Here is a 15,164-nt window from a genome sequence, read left to right on the forward strand (position 1 = left end):
ACAAGAGGTTTGCCAATTATGTCATTTCGCATCTTTGAACGCGTCACTCCCCATTGTCATTGTGCACTAGCTGATCACTTTAGACATCAATGCATTTGTTTCCTCTCCATAAGTATTCTGTGTGGTGTCATTTGTATTCACCTCGGGCAGACACAGAGCCTCTGCTCATTTCATCAAAGAACTATTTATGAGGCTGTAAAAAAGATGAGTTTCTCCGAATAGTCTCCAAATTAAACTTTTTAAAGTTTAATGTTGGCACACAAGAATAATTACAGTTATAAACCATTAAACATTTAGAAGAAATTTATAGGATTGGAGGGAAAAAATTTACAGCTGTGGCCTAATATAATAAATTTCCTCTGTAAAAGCAGAACCACAGAAACATTTCTATTCTGGACTTCAGAAAAAGAAAATGCTTTATTAACATTACCCAAACATGGAGGCACTATATTCGGACATTACTTACATAGGAAGATGAATACCTTTTAAAGATACAGTTAATTAACCTTACAAGCAATAGTCAGTAATTTTTTTTTTAACATTAGTAAGTGGAGTGCAGTAAACTCATTTGTCAGATTAGGCTATATATATATACTCTTTTATACTAGAAGACAATCCAGTGCCCTAGAGTATTTTTATTTCTTCTAGGAGTTATTACACATCAATTATTACACTCGTGGGTGGGTGCCTGTTGGTTGCAGGGGGATTCCCTATGAGGTTCACTCATGATGTTTAAAAAAAAAGAATTTCCTTGCCCATACGACTGCAGTTCCATTTCTAGGGAAAAGTCTTCTCGGAAATTCTAGTATGTCCTCATAGTGCAGAGTATGCTGGTTATTTTACTGTGTTTGCTCTAACAAGGACTGAGTGTTAATGGTCCATCAGTGTGATGAAGTAGAGATGTCCGGCAACCACTCAGTCCTTGTGAGAGAATATCTAGTCACCAAATAGATTGGCTGTTCAGTTAACTAATCACCCACTGCTTAAGGCTCAGGTCTACCTGCCATGCATCAAAAATACCCATGCCTTTATGTTTGTGTAAGTCTTCTTTTGTGACCCTTAGTAGCCTTTACAATTGCTCTTCCAATAGATCTTGTACATTTCTTACAGATCCCTAGGTATATTTTTTTGCTTGCATAAATAGATTTGCTTCATTAATTTTGCTGCCTTGCTAGTTGTTGTTACCCACCTCTTTATTGAATTATCATATCAGTTGTAGTTCTAATTAATTCTCTTGGATATTTGAGGTAAACGGTAATATCATTTACAAGTAAGAATGATTACTTCCTCCTGTCTAATTTTTACCCCTCCTTCATTTTTTCCTACCCTTAGAAGACTTTTAAATGATTGTGGTGATAAAGGAGATTGGTAAGTGGTTCTTTGATCTTATTAGAGAAGCTTTCCTAATTTGCTCATTAGATATTTTACTAACTTGTGCTGGTTGAGATAATAGGTAAATAAATAGATAAGTCAAATTATACTTACAAAATAATTGTATGAGGAAGTGCTTTCATGAGATGTTTAAGAAGTGTGTGTCTTATTACTGAGTTTTTAGAATCTAAGGAGATAATCATGTACTTTCTTAAAATTTTAGTCTATTGCTGTAATGAATTATGTTAAGAGATACATTAATAAAAAGAGATCCTCACATTCCTAGAATAAGTCTCACTGGATAATATTACATTATTATTTTAATATGCTACTGGATTATTTGATAAAAATTGTATTAAAATATAATAATATGTATTCCCTCTAGGAATGATGATTCCGGAATGAATCATGAAAATGATATGATACAAAAGAAGACAAATAGAAGCATAGATACTATTTGTTAAGTTCACATGGGAGATGAAACCAAATAAAGTGGTGGGTGTATTAGTTAACTACATAGCCTGTTTAGCTGGGCATTTATAAGACCTAAAATAAAATTAAATGTATGTTTTTAGCAAGTGTCTATCTTTATTACTACATTTTTTATACTGATTATCTAATCATGATTTTAAAAAATTGGTCTATTACTGTGATGGCTATGTTAATAAAGTTAATATTAATAAAATAAATAATACATAAAAGCCTGACATTCTTGTAATAAACCCTATTTTTATTTCTAGAAGAGTGGAGTGAGGAGCTTGAGGACATTGTCTTGAACAAAAATCATTTAACTGTAAATAATTAGCAAAATAAATAAAGTCTCTGTAAAATTGTCCTAAGGTTATACAGTAAATAAAGAAACATTTACTCAAGAAAATCTTCTAAATCTTAGTAAGAATAGCAAGAGTTCATGGCATTTGAACCACAACCTACTCCCGTGCTACTCCCCAGCTCTGCCTATGGAAACTGTACTGTGGGTGAGTGTGGAAAGAAGGGAGTCCTTGTTCCTGCTAGTTCCCAGTCTAGGGCTGTGATTTCATTCCAAGAGGAGGAGGTTACCAGTGCATCTTGTCCTCCCCAGCCCAATGGTACCGAAACACTCTCCTGGGTGAGCCCTGGTAATAGGACTGAGGCCCCCTTCATTGTCAAAAACAATGAAGACATTGAGAGAGAGTAATTAAGAGAGTCTGGTTATTCCATGATACTAAGAGCCACAAGCAAAACCACAGAGCAATCAGACATCTTAGGAGAGGAAAATAGGGAAGGATGCAAGAAGAGCCCCCTTGAGATCACACTCAACAATAGGAATAAGGAAACTGTGCCCATTCACTAGGCTGCACTCAATCCCAGAGCAATATATGGAGCACACAAAAACAATCCTTAAATCTCACACAGACCTATCAATAGAGGGCAGAAGACAACTGGAACAGGGGACTTAACTACAACCTCTGATCAAATGTTAACTGAACATTAAGTTACTTTAATGAACGAACAACTTCTAGGAAGTTTATTATTGTAAAATAGAACCTCTGCACCTCTGGCAATCTGGAAGACCTCATGTATGCCTAAGTCTGTGTCCTCTCAGAAGCAATTAGAGTGGGAATTTCCAAGCTACTAGTTTCTGGCTGCATGTTTGTTAAAAACTGGCTATGATAACAGCCCACAAGTTGCACACATATTCAACAATATGTTGGATATTCCAGTTTATGCTGACCAAGGGTAAACCCTGAGTAGCCAGGCTAAAAGATAAAGAAGGGGGAAAAAAAAAAGGAAAAGAAGCAGGTGCATCAGAGGATTCAAATTTCATGGGAATAAACTTCACAGAGTTGGTTCAATAAGTCACTAAGCAAATAAACAGATGACTAAACAAGAAAACAACAACTCGTTATGTGATTCATAGGTGGGAATCAGTCTCTACAGTTTTGACAATATTCCATTTTAAGATGGGTATTTTTGGTTTTCAGCCAAAATAATAATAATAATAATGGGACATGCAAAGTTCTGGAAAGTATACCTCATAAAATAAAATTTAAAAAATACAACAGAAACCTGTAGGATCTAGAATCTGAAATCAGCAGAAAAATTTCCAAGGAGCTAATATTAATTTGTGCCCCAAACTACAGCAGACCACAAGTAAAGATCAAGTAAAGATTTAAAGAAAATCTGAGGACAATATTTCAACAAACAGTGAATGTTAATGAGGAGATAGAATTATAATGAAGAACCAAATGGAAATTCAAGAGTGAATCAAAATGAAAAATTGCTAGATTTCTTTTTTATTTGAGCAAGCAAAACAAAGATTCAGCAAATGTGAAGGTAGATTATAAAGATCATCAATATGAAGAACAAGGATAAATAATACAATGAAGGAATATGAACAGAAAAATGTGGGGCATCATTAAGAACACCAACATATGCAAAATACTACAAGGAGAGGAGGGAGGGGAAAGGGCAGAAAAAATATTTGAAGTAGTGGTAGCCAAAAATATTCCAAATTTGGTGTGAATTATTAGTCTACACTTCTAAGAAATAAAATTAACTCCAAGTAAGATAAATACAAAGAAATCCACACTCAGATACATCACAATTAGATGTTGAAAGCCAAAGATAAATAAAATATTTTGAAAGCAGTAAGAGAAAAACAATTTATCACATTTGAGGGACGACTAAGAAGATTAATATCTGACTTCTCATCAGAAACAATAGAGACCAGAATGCAGTGGACAAATTCGAAAGTCTGAAGGCAAAAAAACAAGAATCTTTCAAAAGTGAAAAATGAAATAAAGATAATTTGTTGCTATCATACCTATGTTGCAAGAGATAATGAAAGAAAATTCTTCAGGTTGAAATCAAGCGACAGCAGACAAAAATTCAAAGCCATGTGAAAAAAACAAAGAGTGCTAGTAAAATTAATTATTTAGATAATTATAAAAGACAGTGTAAATACAGTTCTACTCCCTTCTCATAAATGATTAAAAACTGAATAAAACAATGCATATATAATTATATTATTGGGGGTATACACATACATACACACACATATATATGTAATTAGTATTATATTATATAATTCAACTATATTATACAACAGTAGCATAAAGGAGGCAGGTGTGAATAAAGATTTATTGAAGTAAAAAAGTGAAACCAAGTGGTAACACAAATCTACAGGAAGAAATTAAGAAAATAAAAATCAGGGTGATGAAAACATTTATTAGATTTTGGTAATGATTGTCCAACTCTGTAACTTCACTAAAAAAAATTGAAACGTATGTATTAAATGGATTTCTGGAAAAAGTGTCATTTGAGATGTTGTTAGTAGATGTTATTCTCACAGAGAAAACATGATGTATGAGACATGAAATGATACACTTAAAATCTAAAGATATTTCAGACAACATATGGCAAATGACGGAGTTTGTGACCACTATAACAGACAAGCAAAGGTTAGCTGATGAGAGGTTCTGTATTTCATGCCACAGCACTAGGATTTCTCCTTTTTCCTCTCTCTCTCTCTCTTTCTTTCTTCCTTTTTTTGTCTAATTGAATCTTAATCTGAATAGACAAAGTATACTTTCATAACAGGTCATCAGCAGATATTAATATTCATTCATTAGTTCATCTCAAAAATTTATTTAGCACATGTTAAGTAAAACCACTGGACCTTATAAAGTTGCTTATCTTGTCTGAGAGATTAAAGAAAAACTAGCACCACACTAAGGTTAAAACTGAAACTTAAAAAAATGTTTTAGGCTGAACTGTCTACAGTGAATTTGTAGATGTAAGTTATCACAATAGTGTTCAAGAGAGAATTGTTGAGCTATAGCATGTGGATTGAGAAAGAGATAAAACAATGGCATTGAGATGTACCCTATACAATGTGCCTTGTACGTTGAGAATACTTAGTCTCCCAGTCAAAAGAAAATAGAAAACAAAAAGAGAGGATAAAAAGAAAAATGGGAGATGAATATCTTTATGCTACAAACAAAATCATATTCAGAATAATATTTAGTAACAACCTCACACTATGTGGGACTAAATTTTTTTTAGAAGCTCCTTGTTACTTTAGTTCTCAGAAAGGAGAACATTCATGGACATTTTGAAAAACTGTATTACTTTTTCTGTGTATTGGATACTATTTAAAATGAAAGAAGGAAGATGATAGAAATTTGGAATGATGAGAATCAAAGAAAATGATAAAGATTTCTATAGTAGATGAGGCTTATGCTGTTCCTTATTTCACTTGTCTTCCTGCCCAGGATTTGTTGACTGGTGTAATCAAGTGAAGGAGCTGTGGTGATGGATGTCAGATGATTATAATTTCTGTGTTGTTGTTCCAGCCATCACAAGTCTGAAATATTTTAGAGTGCTGCAGCTGCAACTGATGCCATTTCTGAGCAATGATCATAACAATTTGCAAATATACAGGGATTAGTGTGGTACTAATATGAGCCTTGGAAACCCATACACCATGCAGCTGTTCATTTACAGTGTATAAATGTCCAGCCCTTTGGGAACAATGCTTTTGTACCAGGATGAGCCTGCCCATTGCCTTTCAGAATGGCACAAGTATAAATTAAAAATTAAATGCATACCTGGAAACTACAATATCTCTTTTTATACACCCCAAATCAAGAAATTAAAATTTAAGTTCATATCTATAGACCAACTTCCTCTGTAAAGAATGTCCATGCAACTCTGGACTGTGTAACTGCTGTTGGAGGTAAACTAGAGTTAATGATTAGGGCTTTTTAAAAATCATTTTTAAGATGAAAAGCTTCTGAGAAATTTGTTTCTCATGAAATTTCATTTTTAGTCTAGAATGGAACTTCACCTATGCAGTCTTTTAAGCACATTTTTCAGTAATAAAAGTCATAGAATGGTTTTTGACTCTTACAGGAAAGCAAAACAAAGACAAACAGCATAATATGATTTTCCCCTTAATTATATTGTGCATATTTCTTCCTGTCTCAAAATTTTTTAAAAACATGATCTTTAGGGAGAAGAAAGTGATATATATTAAATTTTCTTTGATAACATCTTGCTTTAGAATAGTTCTGTTTTTAATGATTTAAAATTAATATGTTGTTCAGCATGTGAAGCATTTCTTTGACTATACAAACTAGACTTTAAAGCACACCAACTATGAGATCATTAAACGATCTTACACTGATGCTTCATATTGTCTTCCTGTGATATACTAAATAATTACCCATCATGATGCAGTATGTTGAAAGACTAATATTGTGTATTAATGTCTCTAGGATGTTGAGTATGGTTATTTTAAAACATGCAATTAAAAAATTTTAATTCAATTGAAATTTGTGACATATTTCTGAAAGTATAAAATAAATAGTAATGAGGTTTCTCCTGTATTCAATGATTTTTATAATCAAATTGCATTGTTTATTGCTTAATCAGTGGTCTATGCTTTTTATTTGTGCATTTTATGAAATCAGTGGTTGGGTATAAATAGCTGCAAATAGAGATGATTATAAACATAAATGGAGGATTTACCCTAAAAAAAATAGGATCAGTTCTTCTGCAGTAAGAAAGAACAAGAAGAGAATAGGTTGAAATTGGAGAATGAGAGGCAAATGTGAAGGAGTGGTTGCAGTAGTCTCTCTCTAAGAGAAAATACTGTCCCCCCGGGTAGGAAAGCAGCAGGCTTAACATTTGAGGATTGATTTTGATGGTGATGTTCTGTTGTAACTACCTGCAGAAGTAGGAAATAGACCTAACTTGATTAAAAGTTTTGAATTCATTTACACTTTTGTGTCAGTTACTACATGACCTGTCATAAAGCCTCAGCTAAGAATCCAAAGGTGAGTAAGGCATGCCCTCTTCATCACCCAGCCGGACCACAGTAGTGAAAAATTAAGTTAGAAAACATAAACTTATTGAAGAACCAATTCTATATTTGTGTTTTTTTCCTTATAGAATGTTTAGTTATCTACCAGAAATAGAGATAAAAAGGGTAGTGCCAATTTAGCGATATTGAAATCAATAGTTGGGAGGAAGTGAGGGAAAAATACAAGGGAATGGAGAGTGATAAAGGTCAGTGTATATAATATGGGATTACATTGAGAAAATATAGTATACTTAGTAATCTCTAAACCAGTTTCCTTATTAGTAAAATCAGGATAATTGAATTTTTTAAGGTTGTTGTCCATATAAAATTAGACAATATGTATGAAAGTACTTTGAAAGAAAGAAAGTACTCTTGATATATGCCATTGTAGAAAAGTCTGCAAAGGAAAATATTCCCTTGTTTTCTCCTAAATTGACACATAGATTGGAAGGTAAGAGATAATAGACTAATAAAAGAAATAATGACAGATTTCCATTATTTCATTTATCTTAGATTGATACGTAATGTTCACTGAGTTGTATGGATTATGTATGTATGTTTGTTCACAAGCAGCTATTGATATTCTATGACTGACAGTGGTTACCAGACAATCAAGTTTATTGACCTGTGGAGAAAAATGGATAGTCTTGAGCTCTCTATAAAGGGTACAGTAAATCTAGTAGCTGTGTAATTAACTCATAATTATGTAAGCAATAAAAGCATAATTATAAGATTACTAATATGTTAAAATTATAAGGAATTTTCTGGCATTTAATTAACATTTACCAAGGCAGGCTATATCAAATTAAATATCAATTAATAAAAATAGTGACATTTATATAGATACTCTATTAGTTGTCACAATTATTAACTTGTTATTGGCTTTTAAAATTCCAATTGAGTGCCTAAATATTCCTTACAAATTTTATGTGTTAAAAATCTAATTATATTAGCGTTCTGTAATTTAAAATTGATTACACAACATTTCTCATAGTAAATCTCAATACTCTCTGAACTGTCAATTGATGGGTAAGTGACACGTACTAACTTATATAGCCAAATAAACACTTCCAGGAGAACTAAGTCATCTTAAAACTTCTCTCTTCTTTTAAAGTAGCCAATATTCTAAATCTCAAACAAAAAGCTCGTGGTAAGCCTGTGAGACCATCTATGCTCAGCACAGATATGGCTCCATGCTTTTGACTCAGATGCATGATTTAGAATATGTGCTTTTAGACATAAGCTTACTGCCCAAGATAGATGTATGTAAATTTAGTTTATCTGTTTTAATCTTAATCATAAAGGCACCCTTGGGAGTTTACAGGTATAATATCTCTTCCCAATCACTGACTCCTAACACCAATAGATTTTTTTTAAAAAAGTGTGCCTACTTAGTAAATTAAGGTGAAAGTCTTAACTTGCATATTCATCACTGTCATGATAATCCCAAACTCTCACGGTTCAGTTCTTTCTTCCATAACTTCCCAGTTACCAAGACTGATAAGAAACTTGAGAAGCATACTGAAAAGCTAACATCTTTGTAAAATATAAATGACTGCATTAAAAAAAAATTGAAGGAAATCAGGAAAGCCACCAAAACTAATAGGCAAAAGAGCCTTTGTTTTATGATATCATATAACTATAGAAATGATTGCTGTTGTTTTCACCTGGAATGAAGTTCAATTTTACCAGTTGAACTAATACAATAATAAAAGAAATAATATCTGTTTTACTGTACCATTTACTACACTGTTTACTATACCAATGTCTACTCTGCGAATGCTGGCCATTAAGAAGTTATTTGAAAAGATTCTATGGTCAAGGTATGCAATTACAAATAGAAGATTATGAGAAATGCTGCAATAAGGAAATCTTTTTAAATTGTCAAACATAGCATTTAAGCACAGAACTTTTCATTCACTTTATGTTAATTAACCTATCAACAAACTAGAACAAAGAAAGGCTCTGTTGGAATATAGATCTTAAAAATAATGTTGTGTGTTTTCTGGACTATCTTAATCCTTAGAGTTTTAGTTAGAGGATATGATGTGAGTAAAATTAGTGATAAAAAATTTAGGGCTTTTCTGTTTATTTTATGAAGTTAAGGGTAAATGTGTTCTTTTTAGCTAAATCGGTGACATCTTAAGGGTATGTATATAAAAAGTGTTAAAAAAAAAGTGTTCATTCCTTCTTTCACAATAACACAACCCAAACAAAACAAACAGAAAAAGGTAGCCTTAAAGGTTTAACTGTCAGCAGGTCCTCAAACATTAGACTTTTGAACAAATTGAAATCGAGAAAATAGAAACTCCCCTTCAACTAGATATACTTCTTAAAGATCAAACTATAATGATAGTCAGGTATCTTGTTATACATTCAATGTATAAGAAATATATTTCAAATTTTTAATCAATGAGAATAAAGCAAATGATAATAAAGCAGAGCGTACTGTCACTGAATCTGAGATATTCTTTAGGAAATATGTTTCTGATTCTGATTTTAAAGATAATTACCTTACTTAGTGTAACTGTCAGTTAGGTTTTATTCTTCTTCTTAAACTAAACTGTTTTCCTTGTTATTATCTTCTTAACCAATTTCTTAGAAATGAACTTTTCAAAACTAATATTGGAATAATTTAATTAACATGACACAATGTGTCATTCTCATAGCACCTGTCAACCTTCCTTAAGAATCAAGACTGTCCACTGAATCAGAAACAGTTCTTCACAAATTACACATACACCTTAGTGTATCTTAACATTAAACTTTTTATTATGAAACATAATATGCAAAATGCATAAATAAAGTACGATAAAAGTTAGGTACTATTCAAATGAATTATCCTAAAGGAACCCTTGCATCATTCCCACCAGATCAAGAAGAAAAATATTGCCAGCATTTCAGGAGGTACCTGCATGATTCTTTGCAACTAAAAAACTTCCTTTCCTTCCCACTGAGTACAGCCACTATTTTGATGTTAATGGTAAATAAATGCTTTCTTCCTTTTCTGTATACCTTTACTTCTTGAGTATGCATTTTGAAACATTATCTTTACTATTGCCTATTTTTTTTATTTTGGTATCATTAATCTACAATTACATGAGCAAAATTACAGTTACTAGACTCCCCCCATCATCAAGTCCCCACCACATACCCCATTACAGTCCATCAGCATAGCAAGATGCGAAGGAATCACTACTTGTCTTCGCTGTGTTGTACAGCGCTCCCTGTAACCCCACCTATATTACATCTGCTAATTGTAATGCCCCCTTTTTTCTCTTAACCCTCCCTTCCCATACATCCTCCCAAGTCCATTTCCCTTTGGTCACTCTTAGTCCATTTTGGGGTTCTGTGAGTCCGCTGCCGTTTTGTTCCTTCTATTTTTTCTTTGTTCTTATACTCCACATATGAGTGAAATCATTTGAGACTTATCTTTTTCCACCCGGACTATTTCACTGAGCATAATACCCCCTAGCTCCATCCATGTTGTTGCAAATGGTAGAATTTGTTATTTTTCTTATGGCTGAATAATATTCAATTGTGTATATGTACCACATCTTTATCCATTCATCTACTGATAGACAATTAGGACGCTTCTATTTCTTGGCTGTTGTAAATAGTGCTACGATAAACATAGGGGTGCATATGTCTTTTTCAAACTGGGCTCCTGCATTCTTAGGGTAAATTTGTAGGAGTGAAATTCCTGGATCAAATGGTATTTCAATTTTTACTTTTTTGAGGAACCTCCATACTGCTTTCCACAATGGTTGAACTAGTTTACATTCCCACCAGCAATGTAGGAGGGTTCCCCTTTCTCCACATCCTCGCCAACATTTCTTGTTGTTTTTCTTTTGGATGGTGGCCATCCTAACTGGTGTGAGGTGATATCTCATTGTGGTTTTAATTTGCATTTCTCAGATGATTAGTGATGTGGAGTATCATTTCATGTGCCTGTTGGTCATCTGAATTTCTTCTCTGGAGAAGTGTCTGCTCAGATCCTCTGCCCATTTTTTAATTGGGTTGTTTCCTTTTTGTTTGTTGGGGTGCCTGAGCTCTTTGTATATTTTGGATGTCAACCCTTTATCAGATATGTCATTTATGAATATATTCTCCCATACTGTAGGATGCCTTCTTGTTCTATTGATGGTGTCCTTTGCTGTACAGAAGCTTTTCAGCTTGATATAGTCCCACTTGTTCATTTTTGCTTTTGTTTCCTTTGCCTGGGGAGATATGCTCATGAAGAAGTTGCTCATGTTTATGTCCAAGAGATTTTGGCCTATGTTTTTTTCAAAGAGTTTTATGATTTCATGACTTTCATTTGGGTCTTTGATCCATTTCAAATTTACTTTTGTGTATGGGGTTAGACAATGATTTAATTTCATTCTCTTACATGAATGTCCAGTTTTGCCAACACCAGCTGTTGAAGAGACTGTCATTTCCCCATTGTACATCCATGGCTCCTTTATCGTATATTAATTGACCACATATGTTTGAGTTAATATATGGACTTTCTATTCTGTTACACTGGTCTGTGGGTCTGTTCGTGTGCCCATACCAAATTTTCTTGATTACTGTGGCTTTGTAGCAGAGCTTGAAGTTGGGAAGCAAGTCCCTCCTGATTTATTCTTCCTTCTAAGGATTGCTTTAGCTTTTTGGGGTCTTTGGTGGTTCCATATGAATTTTAAAACTATTTGTTCCAGTTTGTTGAAGAATGTTGTTGGTATTTTGATATGGATTTGTGTATTTCTTTAGGCAGGATGGCCATTTTGACAATATTAATTCTTCCTACCCAAGAGCATGAGATGAGTTTCCATTTGTTAGTGTCTTCTTTAATTTCACTTAAGAGTGTCTTATAGTTTTCAGGGTATAGGTCTTTCACTTCCTTGGTTATGTTTATTCTTAGGTATTTTATTCTTTTTGATGCAATTGTGAATGGAATTGTTTTCCTGATTTCTCTTTCGACTAGTTCATCATTCGTGTATAGGAAAGCATCAGATTTCTGTGTGTTAATTTTGTATCCTGCAACTTTACTGAATTCAGATATTAGTCTAGTAGTTTTGGAGTGGATTCTTTGGGGTTTTCTACATACAGTATCATGTCATCTGCAAACAGTGACAGTTTGACTTCTTCTTATCAATCTGGATGCCTTTTATTTCTTTGTTTTGGCTGATTGCCATGGCTAGGACCTCCAGTACTGTTTTGAATAAAAGTGGGGAGAGTGGGAATCCTTGTCTTCGTCCTGATCTGCTTTCAGTCCTGAAAAGCTTTCAGTTCCTCGCTGTTAATTATGATGCTGGCTGTGGGTTTGTCATATATGGGCTTTATTATGTTGAGGTACTTGCCCTCTATACCCATTTTGTTGAGAGTTTTCCTTTTTTTTTTTTTTTTTTAGGAAAGGAAAGAATAGTTTATTGACTTGCTCCAGCAAATTAGGGAGTGGCAGGCTCCTGCCTTAGAGAACCACCTTACTCCTGACACACAAGTGGTCAGGGCTTTTCAAGGGGAAATGGTAGGAGAGAGGCTGGGGTGCAGACACATGAAGTAGCAGCTTGCAAGGGTCAAAAGCAGACATTCCTGTGCCAATACACTAGCCTTGTTTTTTTCTTTTCTGCTCCTCCTCAGTTCCCTGGGACAGAATGCTTCTTTTTTTTTTTTTTTTTTTATGAGAGGGCATCTCTCATATTTATTGATCAAATGGTTGTTAACAACAATAAAATTCTGTATAGGGTACTCAACGCACAATCATTAATCAACCCCAAGCCTAATTCCCAACAGTCTCCAATCTTCTGAAGCATAATGAACAAGTTTTTACATGGTGAACAAGTTCTTACATAGTGAATAAGTTCTTAAATGGTGAACAGTACAAGGGCAGTCATCACAGAAACTTTCAGTTTTGATCACACATTATGAACTATAAACAATCAGGTCAAATATGAACATTTTTTTGATTTTTATACTTGATTTATATGTGAATCCCCCATTTCTCCCTTATTATTATTATTGTTATTATTATTATTATTTTTATTTTTAATAAAATGCTAAAGTGGTAGGTAGATGCAAGATAAAGGTAGAAAACATAGTTTAGTGCTGTAAGAGAGCAAATTTAGATGATCAGGTGTGTGCCTGTAGACTGTTAATCCAAGCTAGACAAGGGCAATAAAACATCCACGGATGCAGAAGATTTCTCTCAAAAAAGGGGGGTGAGGTTTTATGTCTCACTTCTCTTGATCCCCAATTTCTCACCTGACAGCCCCCCTGTGACTGTGCCTGTCTTAGGTTGTTCCTCCCTTGAGGAATCTTACCAGTCTCTGGCTAACCAGCCATCTTCCAGGGCCATACAGGGAAATGTAAAGTTGGTAAGTGAGAGAGAAGCAATATTGTTTGAAAAGGTTAGCTTTTTACTTCTTTGCAGATTTATGCCCTGTGGCTTCTATGCCCAGCATTTGTCTTGAGGTATCTTTACCACTTGGAAGAATTGTGATACTAGGTAATTTTTTATATGAGGCATGAATTCTACTAAAGGGCTGTAATTAGGAAGGAGGAAGAAAAGCTATAGAAGTAGCAGATGGAAGAAAACATGGGAAGATTGATTATTTCTTTGACATATCTTCTTGTAGAGTAACATAAGCATGTATAGATTTTAACAAATTACTAATTAAATTGTGCACACACATTAACAGAATAGGAATACAGATATATAACAAAAGCAGACCTACAATTACCAGCCATATCCAGTGAAGCCAAGAAAACCAGTTAGGTACCCTAGGCATTTGTGAAAACTTATCAATAATATGATGGATATTGACTAACTGAATTTGAATAGTTTGAGAAAAATCAGACAAATTAAAACGACACATTCCTGAGAACTGTTCACATCCCATATGTTCTTTTAACAGAAGATAGTCTATAGTCACATGATTTTGGAGCGCTACAACTTGCACTTCTCTTAATTCTTGGTTGAGTTCCAAACAGTATAGATCCAGTCGAATTTGTTGTTTTACTGTATGCACAGGCAAGCTTAGATATCTCCTTCTTCATTCCAGTGGCAAGTCCAGGAACCGGTGGGATGAATGCAGCTACAACTGCAACAGCACCAGGATCTTTGTTGAAGTTTTTTGATGATCATCTTCTGGAATGACTCTTCCAGAGGATGTTGATGTTGGAAGTTCTTCATATCGTATCTTAATTCGTTTTCTGGGTAGCCAAATTAGGCTTTGATCCTCTGTATAAACACATACAAACCCTTTGCCCACACTTTGATATGCCCTTTATACCACTGTGAAGAACTTATTGGAGATCACCACACAGGAACTGCTTTTTACTTTTTTTTTAAGAGAAAGAAATAGTATCAGAAACATGTACTTCCAGAGCTGATCATCCAACACCCTTTAAAAGATCAAAATTAAGGATATGTAAAGCATGCATTAATCATTGATTTGCAGTTAATTTTATCCTATCAGGGAGTAATCCCCCTCTGTTTTTTGTTATCAATAATCTACAATTACATGAAGAATATTATGTTTACTAGGCTCTCCCCTACACTAAATCCCCCCACAAACCGCATTACAGTCACTGTCCATCAGCACAACAAAATGTTGTAGAATCACTACTTGTCTTCTCTGTGTTGCACAGCCCTCCCCTTTCCTCCACCCCCCACATTATACATGCTAATCATAATGCCCCCTCCCTTCCTCCCCACCCTTATCTGTCCATACCCTCCCATTCTCCCCAGTCTCTTTCCCTTTAGTAACTATTAGTCCATTTTTGTTCTGTGATTCTGCTGCTGTTTTGTTCCTTCAGTTTTTCCTTTGTTCTTATACTCCACAGATGAGTGAAATCATTTGGTATTTGTCTTTCTCCACTTTGCTTATTTCACTGAGCATAATACCCTCTAGCTCCATCCATATTGTTGCAAATGGTAGGATTTGTTTTCTTCTCATTGCTG

This window comes from Manis javanica, chromosome 2 (assembly GCF_040802235.1).
Source record: "Manis javanica isolate MJ-LG chromosome 2, MJ_LKY, whole genome shotgun sequence".
Lineage (NCBI taxonomy): Eukaryota > Metazoa > Chordata > Mammalia > Pholidota > Manidae > Manis > Manis javanica.